At 35.4% G+C, this 11,951-nt stretch overlaps 1 non-coding gene across 1 annotated transcript; it reads right to left on the bottom strand.

The window, feature by feature from the left end:
• Positions 1–9,158: 9,158 nt before the first annotated feature.
• On the bottom strand, positions 9,159–9,234 carry TRNAP-GGG (transfer RNA proline (anticodon GGG)). The gene has a single exon. It is a non-coding gene; the product is annotated as a tRNA-Pro (tRNA).
• Positions 9,235–11,951: the final 2,717 nt, after the last annotated feature.

Here is an 11,951-nt window from a genome sequence, read left to right as displayed (position 1 = left end):
TCAATAGAAATTATAACTATTACCCAGGACCAATCTTTAGGAAAGATTCAAATAACATGGCAAACACCATAAACAAATAAAGTGCTTTTTTCCTGAAATATTATGATCCTGAGAAATGAAGTTTTCTTAATTAAGTTCTAAAGATAACATTGGTTAATACAATTATATAGATTTCAAGTGTACAATTCTATAAAATATTATCTGTATATTGCAATGTGTGTTTACTACTTAAAATCAAATTTCCTTCAGTCATGGTTATCATTGACCTCTTTACCCTTTACATGTACATGGGCAAATACTTTTTGACAAAAGAGTCAAAAACATGCAATGGAGAAAAGAAAGTCTCTTCAATAAATGTTGCTAAGAAAATTGGAAAACCATTGGAGGTCTGGGTGACAAAATGAAGAATTAAGGGGAAAAAAATCTCATAGACACAGACAAAAAAAAAATTGGAAAGCTACATGTAAAAGAATGAAACTAGACTATTTGTCACCATAAATTGTAACTCAGAATGGATCAAAGGCCTGAATACAAGACCTGAAACAATAAATTACATAGAATAAAACATAGGTAATAAACTTAGGGACTTTGGTCTTAGAGAGAATATTATGAATTTAACATCAAAGGCAAAGAAAGTAATAGCAAAAATAAATAAATGGGATAATATCAAACTAAAAAGTTTCTGCACAGCAAAATAACCCTCCCCTCCACACACAAACACAGAAAAAGGCAAACACTTGAATGGGAGAAGATATGCAAACAATAACTCTGATAGAGGTTAATATCCAAAATACATAAAGAATTCATACAACTCAACAGTAAAAACAAGAAATCCAATTTTAAAAATGGACATAAAACCTCATCAGACACTTCTCCCAAGAAGACATACAAATGGCCAACAGATATATAAAAAGATGCTCAACTTTACTAGCTATTAGGCAAATGAAAATTAGAACTACAATGGGACTTTTTTATTTTAAATCATCAGGAGAGACTTGAGCAATGTATAAGATAACAGACACAAATATACCATTCCATTTGACGTTGTTTGAGATTCCACTAATTATATAGTTTACATGACTATCTTTCATCATCTAATTAGGCTTGACATATAAATTCATAAAGTTCAGAATTTTTTGTCAATGTTTTTGTTTTTAATAAGCAATCAAGCCAGACCAGATATATCATGCTACGTAAATTTTATAGATAGAATCCTCTGGAATTTTGTTATTAAACACCAGTAACATTAGAAGCTAATCTTGTTAGGGTTACTGACAGGTTAACAAGGAGTTGCTTGTTCAGGTCATTTATTTCTTCATCTCCCAGAAGTAAAGAGGTGAGTTCAGGACTACCACCTATCTGACCTCAATCAATATCTTCTTGACATATATTTCCAAAGTATCTTTTCATAATTTCTTTTAAAAATATTATGATATTCTATACTAAATATATAATAAGCTCCTACACCTCTAATGAAGGCCTAGATTTTAGTCATCTCATAGAGAGTGGCAATTAACTCTAAATAATATGTTAACGCCTAACATATTGATATCAAACCTGGGTTCAGCTGCTTGCCACTTGAAAGCCAATAATCAAGAAAATAGGGCTAGTGGAAGAAAAGTAGGTTTATTCAAGAGCCAGCAACTTGAGAAGATGATGTACTCTTGTAACAAACAATTGGACACACATACAATGTTTTTTTATAAGAGTGGAGAAGGAAGGAAAAAAAAAAGAATTGAAAATAGGAGGTTGAGAGTTTCCATTTAGGGGACTACAGGCTGGTCAACATAGTCTTTTCAGATAACTAGCTGAAGGTCAGCAAATATCCTGGAACTAAAATGACTGAAAGTCAGAGTCTGATTCTTTAGAAGTTAATTCTTAGAATTACTTTTCTTTTTTTTTTTAGTTGAATTCATTGGAGTGATACTGGTTAACAAAATTATACAGGTTTCATGAGCACAATTCTGCAACACATTCTGTATATGGGGGTCCTCAGGTTACAACAGTCTAGACTATGATGTTTTGAGTTTATGACACTCAATACTTTAAAACTTAAAAAAAAAATGAGACATGAGTATTTGGGCTTATGACACTAGCATCATACATACAGACTATTTGGGCAAGCTAGTTTGGAATAAAAGTAAAAAATTTTCTTTGTCATTTTTTTATGTTACTACAGTACAGTTTATCTATGTCCTTTTTCCTTTTTTTGTGGCTTAGTTGTGTTTTAATGTTCTAGATTATGATTTTACAAACACGTTAGGATAGATAAGTGACTTAGGCTAGGGTGTGTTTCAATTTACAACAAAATTTGTGTTGTGTTACTGTTGTAGGAACGGGACTGTATCATTACCTGAGGACCCCTGTATGTGTACCATGTGATCACCGACCGAGGTCAAGTCTCCTTCTGTCACCGTTTAGTCTTCCTGTACTCTCCTCCACCTCCTCCCACCCCGCCTCCACCCTGGCAGTTACCACATTTTTGTTCATGCCAATGAGATTTTTGTTTTGTTTTGTTTTTGTTTTTTTCTCAGTCCCTCCACCTCCTTACTCAGCACGCCTCCCCCCCAACACAGGTATCGGCCTGCTTTCTATATATGATTCTGTTTCTATTTTGCTTGTTAGTTAATGTTTTCATTAGATTCCACATATGAGTGAAATCATATGGTATGCCTCTCTTTGACTTATTTCACTTAGCATAATGCTTTTCAGGTTCATTCATGATGTTACAAAGGTGAGATTTTCTTTTTTATTTCTCTTTAGTATTTCATTGTGGAACTGTAAAATAGTGATTTTTATCCACTCATCTACTGATGGATGCTTGTGCTGTTTCTGAATCTTGGCTATTGTAAATAACACTGCAATGAATATATCCTTTCAAATTAGTGTTTCTGGTTTCTTCAGATATATTCCCAGAAGTAGAATCGCTGAACCATAAGGCAGTTCTACTCCTACTTTTTTGAGATAACTCCATACTGCGTTCCGTAGTGGCTGCACCAGACTGCATTTCCACCAACAGTGCACAAGACCTCTGTTTTCTTCACATCCTCACTAACACTTGTTTGTTCATTTTTTGATGAAAGCCATTCTGATAGTGTGAGATGATATCTCAGTGTGGTTTTAATTTGCATTTTTCTGATAATTAGTGATGTTGAGCTCCTTTTTATATCTATTGGTCATCTGAATGTTATCTTTGGAGTAGTGTCTATTCAGGTTATTTGTTCATTTTTTAATTGGATTGTCTAGCTTTTTTGATGTTGAGTTTTATAAGTTCTTTTTAAATTTTGGATATTTACCCCTTATCAGATGTATCAGCGAATATATTCTCCCATTCAGTAGGTTATTTTATTCATTTTGTTGATGATTTCCTTTCCTGTGCAAAAGCTTTTTAGTTTGAAGTAGTACCATTTGTTTATTTTTCTTTTGTTTCCTTTGCCCTAGGAGATACATCAGAAAAAATCCTGCTAAGAGGAATTTTCAAGATTTTACTGTCTATATTTTCTCCTAGAATTTTTACATGTTCAAATCTAATATTTAAGTCTTTAATCTGTTTTGGGTTTTTTCTTGTGTATGGTGTAAGAAGGTGGTCTAGTTTTATTTTTCTGCATGTACCTCCGCAACTTTCCCAATATCATTTGTTGAATATTAAATTATCCTTTGTCAATATTAAATTACTATGAAGACATGGGTTTATTTCTGGCTTTTCTATTCCTTTCTATTAATTAATATGTCTGTTTTTATGCCAGTACCCTGCTGTTGTGATTATAAGCTATTTATTTGTTTCCATTTATTAGTGAACAGCCCATCATTTACAGAAATAATGTTAAAAGAATAGTAGCTTAGGTTACACTATCCCTCCTTCACTGATTTATTAATGCTGAATATTATTTTCTTCTATCTTCAATAGTTATTTGAATTTTTACACATGTTGATGAAGAGATATAATTATGCATTTAGTTTTTTTTTTTTTTAAGACCAATTTCATTTTATTCCTGGCTTATTATTTTCTATAGTTACTAAATCAGCTGGGAGCTTCAAATCAGCCCTCTGAAACTTTTTATAATCCTTGGAATCATCATCACATGTTTTATTTTTACTTAATTCTATTAATAAGTCTATAGCACCTTGTTCCCCTTATAGCCCCATCAATTATATTAATATTTACATATCACACATTAAATTACATTATCATTTTTATTCCTTTCCAACAGAAATATCTCTAATCTACTTAATACCCATCCTCAGTGACAGGGGATGTAACTAAAAGATATTATTCAGTAAATTTTTTATCTCATTCTTCTATAAACAAAATTATACCGCAGGTATCATAGTACAGGTTTGAGTGATTCCAGCTTCCAAATACCATTATGTAATGTCCCCTTTACCCACAGAGAGAATGTTGGTGATTCTATTGCTCTGAGCCCATCACAAGAAGGACATATTCCCATTTTATTTATAGTGTTCATGTCATTAGAGGAAAGAATAAGGCCACACTGTCCAGTGGCATCCTCCCATACAATTGTTACCTGATAATTTGGATTTATAGCACTGACCTATAGGAACATTTATATAATTTTCCTAGTTTGGATTTTGATAAAGATCTTACCAGATCCCAAAGTACATTCATCTAAGGCCTTCATGTAAAGGCGAAGGATACAGTGTGTTGAGAGCGTGCCGGCGAGCATCAGATGTCCTAGAGACATCCCACAGCACAAATGCCACATGTGCATCCTAACTTTGCACACCTGGACTACACAGAGTCTCTGGCATAAACTGCTAATATCTCTGGCAAAAATTTTGACTTGGAGAGAAGGCCCAGACAAAGCTTGTTTTTAATTAGCCATGACAGGGTTTTCAAACCTGCTTGCTAGGATGCAAGTCATCAATTAAAAATGTAGCTTTGGATATCAACATGGAGTTTCAGACTTTAACAGCACATTAGAAATATCTCTGCAGTTATCTTGGCCAAGAGTCAAAAACTAGGTACCCAGGCATCCCCAGAGATAAAGATAGAGCATTTTCACCTAAGCTGTAGATCAGCTCTGTAACTACATAAAATTCTTGAGTGATCAAATATTCAATCATTCCCTCCAGGGTGAGCTTGCAGCTCTCTTCAGGCATTATTAATAATCGTAGTTTTAAATCAGCTTAGTGACACATTCAGTCCACATATATATATTCTTCCAAGGTGACCTCCAACTATGGCCAATATCTTGGAACAGATATTGTCAGAAATATTATTGGAAAATGTTGGAAAAAAATATTGGAAAAGATATTGTCAAAGGCTTCTGATTTCCATGGGGATATGAGAGTGACATCAGAGCTTCTACCAAAATGGTTTTGTCACTACAACTTCTAGCACAGTGCTAGGCACATAGTAGGCACTAGATAAATATTTGTTTCCTTAATATAAAAATCACACCTACAACAGCAAGTGTTTCTGTTTGTTTAAGCAAATCTTTTCCATTGTAATAACTTTTCCCTAAAATCATAATTTTTGCTTGACCTGGTAATCTGAGACTAGGTTTAAAATTATGGCACAAGGGGACCTAATGAGAACTCCATGTAACAGTCAATTGGGGATACTCTAGCCTCACGTAGTACTCAGTCTGGTTCTGTCATTTTGCTTTCCAAAAGGGGCCCCTTAGAAGCCTCAGTGGTAAATCAATGATATTACATGGCCATCATACCTGCCCTCAGACCCACCCCTCAGGTCTATGGAAGTTCTCTATTAGTTTTTCTTATTCCTTGCACATTCATGATTTATACATTTGAATAAGTAAATCAAAATCTGATATACTGGGCATGCACAGCAGCAGTCTGCTTTCCATGACACCCAGAATCTGTCTCAGCAACATGTCATCGTGATTCACAGCCTGGGTGAACAAATGCTCAGCTGCAAAACAATCTCCTACGTACACTATATAGTGGAAACATTTATCTTAGGATACTTGAAAACAAACAAAAATAGTGAAAAAAAATTTTAAATGTTAGGTCAAATGGTAGTTTGAGCTGATCAATTATTGGTCAGCTGAATTTGAAGATATCACATCTCATCTTTCCTACAGATTATCCAGATAGAGTCCTTATTCCCACTACGAATCATTATAAGACCAGCTTCCCTCTCTTTAGAAAAGAAATGAGGTGACTCTCAGCATTAGTCATCCGTTTGTACCAGACTGAAAGAGATCAGCATGAGTATTATTTTATTGCTATGAGATGTACTCCCTGTGGTGATAATCCACTTGTGAACTTTTTCCTTTTGCCATGGATTCATGCATATTTTCTTTCATTACTGTTTAAGCCTTTGTGCCCCAACTGCCATTTTTGATGTTTTTTATTTTGTTGTTTGACGTGGCTAGTCTGTACTATTTGTACATGAATACATTGCAGTAGAATGAGTTTCCAGGAAGATGTAATAGGATTCGGCAAGTAGAATTACAGAATTGTCTCCTCTGTTTGGTAATGGGGCTGCATTCCTTTGGCCCTAATGTGCTTACAGGGGGTGACTTTACAACCGATAGTAAAAATCTTTCATGAGTAAATACACAGTGTCAAATATTTTGTTATAAATAGTATGTTGTGTATGTTGCTAATTCAACATGTCATTTTTTTTTTTAACTCATGGCAGTAAAATAATAAAGTAAAAATATGCAGTGAAGTGTTTCATCAGACTAAATATATCCAGATGGGCCATGATAACAGGTAATTTATTGTTTCAAAAAATATTTTTATCACTCTCAATGTTGAAAAATATATTTTTAATTTATTTTTAATTTTATTAAAGTTGGGGTAAAATTGGTTAATGATATTATATAGTTTTCAAATGTTAAAATTCTATAATACATATCTGCATATTGCATTGTGTTTTTACCACAAAGTCAAGTCACTCAATATTTTAATTGTATTTTCTCTGGTTGCTTCTGTCATATGATAAGTAGAGTCTGGATGAAATTTACTGTGAATTTCAATCAACAGCCTTTCTTAGCAGTTCACCTCACGAGTGTACATTTAGGTTTTCAGTGAAATCCTCCTTTCTCTCAATTCCGTAACAAGAGTAGCATATGTGGGAGTTTTTTAAATTGTCTAGTTATTCTGGCCCCATTTAGCTGACCATCCTGCCTTTCCATAAGGCTGGTGGTACAGGGTCAAGTTTCAGTAACTATCCAAACACTGCTCAGAGAATGTAAACCTAATATCTACTTCGTGCCCGAATAAATAGCTCACAGATCCACTTATTGTTCAAGTTTGACTTTGCTTTCTTCTACCAGAGTTCTATGAACTGCAGGGATATATCAAAGCCAATTATAAAAAACTAAAGCAAGACTCCATCTGGAAACTCCCATCAGAGAATCAAGCATCTTGTTTTGTCTCTGGTAGGAGATAATCACAGGATTCAACAATAGTGCGATGAATAGGCAGATCTTCAGAGGGTTCTGTCATGACCCTTTGGGCAATCTGTTCGTGTTGTGATGAATTCTCCTTGATCTTCTTCATATTTCATGATCGTGAATATGATGTTTACTTTTTTTATCAATGAGCTCTACTGAGCAGCTCCTTTATACTTGAGTGTTTCCCTTACATTACTCAAAACACTCTAGGTATTACCTGTCTCAGGATTACTTTGTATACTTCCATAGTGGGGCATTTTGTACAAATGTTCAGTAAAAAGCTAGCAGTTATCTTTCAAAGGGCTATAGAACAGCCACACCAGGCAGCTTTTAAATAAAAAAATCCCAGTGGTCTTTGCTGAGTAATATTATTCCATTTCTACCAAAAGCTCATGTTGTGCTTTCGAGTTGCAGACACTTTAAAATCATCTGAAAAGTCAAGTCAAGTCAAAAGATCCCAATGGGAATTTTGTGTTACAACCTTTGCAAAGAATTGAATGCTTGTTTCTTCACAAAGCACCTTCAAATTTACATCTCTTTCTGATGACTTTATAAATAGAGGCTAACAGTATTCTTAAGTGAGCCATGTGATTTTGTCCTGACCTACAAAGTCTCATGAGTCTCTGAGTTTCCTGTTCAGTGTCACTGTCAGAAATAATTTCTCATCATTCAAGGGATAATCCTAGTTACTCTTGCCTATGTAGTTGATAAACATTTCACGGACTGGTGAATGAGCTACTGGATGTATGAGCTGGATGTATGAGCTACTCTCTAGTGGTGTGGTGGGTTATTAAGTTCTTTTGAGGGGGTTATTAAGTTCTTAAATTTTATAATTGTTTCTCCATGGAATTATGATCAGCATTGCAGTACATAAACTTCCTGTTGGATATTATCAAGTCCGAGTTCCACTGCACTAGTTAAAACATCATGCCGGCAAATTCAATATCCTAGTGGGAAAATGCTAAATACTGAATACTATTCCATAAAGTACAAGTTTTCTCTGACTGGATTCTAAGGTAAAAACTGAAAATAAAGCATTAACCCAGTACATTTTCTTCAGTTATCTTTGGCCTGTCTCAATTCCTGCACAGTCCTTGCCATATCAAACAAGATTGAGGCAATCTGGGAAACCACCTTGTTAAATCCCTGTTAGTTTATTATTAGTCTCTCTTAGTTATATCTGACTAAAACCTCAGCCTGGCTGGAATTTTAAAAAAAGGGTTAATGGAAATCAATCTTTTACTTCAACCATTTCCTTAAGCAAAGCAGTGATTTTTTATTGCTCTCTTAAAATTTAATATTGCCTAATGCTTACTACTGGTTAAGACTTAGAAAATTTCAAAGTCTTTTTATTTTAGCACATCTAAACCTGGACAAAATGCAAAGTCAGTTGACATTCCATGTGAGTCTGGAAAAGGCAGAGCCTTCCATTTTCACATAATAACCTTTCCAGCTACACATCCAGCTAATCATGATACAATTAAAATGATTCTTTATATATATATATATTTTTGAAGTGAGAAGCGAGGGGGAGGCAGACAGACAGATTCCCGCATGCGCCAGACTGGGATCCACCTGGCATGCCCAAGAGGGGGTGATTGCTCTGCTGCAATCGGAGTCATTCTAGTGCCTGAGGCGGAGATTATGGAGCTGTCCTCAGCACCGGGGCCAACTTTGCTCCAGTGGAGCCTTGGCTGCGGGAGGAGAAGAGAGAGACAGAGAGGAAAGAGAGAGGGAAGGGTGAAGCAGATGGGCGCTTCTCCTGTGTGCCCTGGCTGGGAATCAAACCCAGGACTTCCACACCCCAGGCCGACGCTCTACCACTGAGCCAGCCAACCAGGGCCAAAATGATTCTTTAGTCAGTTTTCAAATCATACATTACTTATGATTTTTATCTGTTACTATGTTAGACTTAGTTCATTCAGGATGCTATAACAGAATAGCAGAGAATAATTAGATTATAAACAACAGAAATTTATTTCTCACAATCTGGAGGCTGAGCACTCTCAGATCACGGCTTTGGCAGATTTGATGTCTTGTGAGAACCCACTTCCTGATTTATAGATGACAACTTTTTACTGTGTTTTCACATGGCTTAAGAGGCAAGGAAATTTTCACAGGAATTTTTTATAAAGGCACTAATCTCATTCCTAAAGGCATGGATTAATCATTTCTCGTAGGAATTTACTCCTCCGAATTTCATCAACTTGGGGCTTAGGTTTCAACACACAAATTTTGGAGGGATACAAACATTTAAACCATAGCTCCATGGCATTTTTTAACATTGTGCCATTAGAGTGACCAAAATGTAATCACAAAATGTTTTGCATACTGACCTGGTGCTCTTTGGCCCATATCATTGCAAAAGACCTTGGCTATCCTCCACCCCAAGTGTGAGGAAAGTAAATCCTATTCTATCATTTTAAAATGATTCCAAAGTCCTACAGCTATTTAGATATTTTCTTCATTATTAATTACAATCTTCATAATTAGATATTTATTTTAGCTGGAATATAAAGGGCTACTTTGACAGGGAACTTTAAGAGTTGTTTTTATGGGTCTCTCTTTGTTATTTATGAACTTGACAGTCTTAAACTGTAAAAGTAATTTATAGAATGTGCCTCAATTCGGGTTTGTCTAAGATTTTATCGTTATTAAGCATTACACATAAGTTATGTTGTTGTGGGATGAATATCACAACAGTGAAGCACCCATCTCATTGCATCCTGTCAGGGGTACATAATATCTATAGATCTTATCAGTGATGATGGTAGCCTTCATCACTTGGTGAATGCAGTGTTTGACAGGCTTCTCCACCGCAAAGTCACTAGTTTCCCTTTTCCATGCTCTATTGCAAAGTAAAAACAATGGTCTTCTGGCCACATCAGACCTTCCACTTCTTTTTGTAAATGAAGATTTATTAGAAAATAGTCATACCTATTAATTTACATGTTAACAATAAGTATAGCTGCTTTCACATATTTTTTACAATAGCAATGTAGATTCTAAAGATATCTCTGGCCTGCAAAGTTTAAAATATTTACAATCTGCTTTTTGTATAAAAATCATCTGGAATCTACCTTTCTTTGAAAGCACTTCACAAGGTACGCCATATACTCATGGGAGAAAAGCATCCTGGAGAAATAAACATACATACAGTATAGGTTAAAATTTTTTAGAGCCTGACCAGGTGGTAGTGCAATGGATAGAGTGTTGGGCTGGGAGGTAAACGACCTAGGTTCAAAATTCCAAGGTTGCTGGCTTGAGCATGAGCTCATCTGGTTTGAGCAAGGCTCACCAGCTTGGACCCAAGGTCACTGGCTTGAGCAAGGGGTCTCTCAATCTGCTGTAGCCCCTCGATCAAGGCACATATATATGAGAGAGCAGTAATCAATGAACAAGTAAGGTGCTGCAATGAAGAATTGATGCTTCTGCCTGACCAGGTGGTGGCACAGTGAATAGAGCATCGGACTGGGATGCAGAGGACCCAGGTTTGAGACCCCAAGGTCACCAGTTTGAGCATGGGCTCATCTGGCTTGAGCAATAAAAAAGCTCGCCAGCTTGGACCCAAGGTCGCTGGCTTGAGCAAGGAGTTAATCAGTCTGCTGAAGGCCCACGGTCAAGGTACATATGAGAAAGCAATCAATGAACAACTAAGGTGTTGCAATGAAAAACTGATGATTGATGCTTCTCATCTCTCTCCGTTACTGTCCCTATCTATCCCTCTCTCTGACTCTCTCTCTGTCCCTGTAAAAAAAAAAGAAAGAATTGACGCTTCTCATCTCTCTCCCTTCCTGTCTGTCTGTCTGTCCCTATCTGTCCCTCTTGCTGTCTCTCTTAGTCTCTGTCACAAAATAAAAAAAATTAATTAAATTAAAATTTTTTATAAAAGATTTTTTTCTGCTCTCATTTTTTTTCAGTCAAATATTTTATTTTTTTTTAGATTAAAATCCAATGCTACTATTATTAGTTTTGCTGGTAAAATTGTGCCAGCTTTTGTTATTGGAAACTCTTTTAGGTTGTCTTTTGTGTCAACTTTGATAACTGTAATATGCTGGTTTATTTTTTTTTCTTACAAACTCCCTTACATACTGGAACGAAGATGCTGCAGGATTGTTTATATAATCCCTCCCCTAACACTAAACCACTTTTCCAAGGTGCTCTGGTTCCCTTAATAAAAAATAATATTTGGAAACCAAGATCTAGGTACTGTGTGTGCTTGTTGTTACTAGATTATCTTTGTTTACAAAGGAAATATATGCATGTATACTAAATCATATATACTGATATTATCTACATTTATTCTGTATTAATTGTTCTTGGATGCATATTACAATAAACATGAGTTTACACTAATATTTCTGACTTTAGTAGGGACAGTATAGTTAATCTGAGACATGTTTGTTGTTTATTTGTTACTACTTTCTGACAGTAAGAAGTCTAGATCCCATTATCTAATATGCGTTCAATTATTTGTTCAATCTAGTTTATAGGTAAAGTTTCCTCAGCATTAAAACTCCCCACTTCTAGCTCCAGCTGGATAACTTGGTTGATTGGAAC

The sequence above is a fragment of the Saccopteryx leptura genome, chromosome 1 (genome assembly GCF_036850995.1).
Source record: "Saccopteryx leptura isolate mSacLep1 chromosome 1, mSacLep1_pri_phased_curated, whole genome shotgun sequence".
In the NCBI taxonomy this organism is placed as follows: Eukaryota; Metazoa; Chordata; class Mammalia; order Chiroptera; family Emballonuridae; genus Saccopteryx; species Saccopteryx leptura.
The sequence above is the reverse complement of the archived record's forward strand: the minus strand, read 5'-3'. Positions and strand labels throughout refer to the sequence as shown.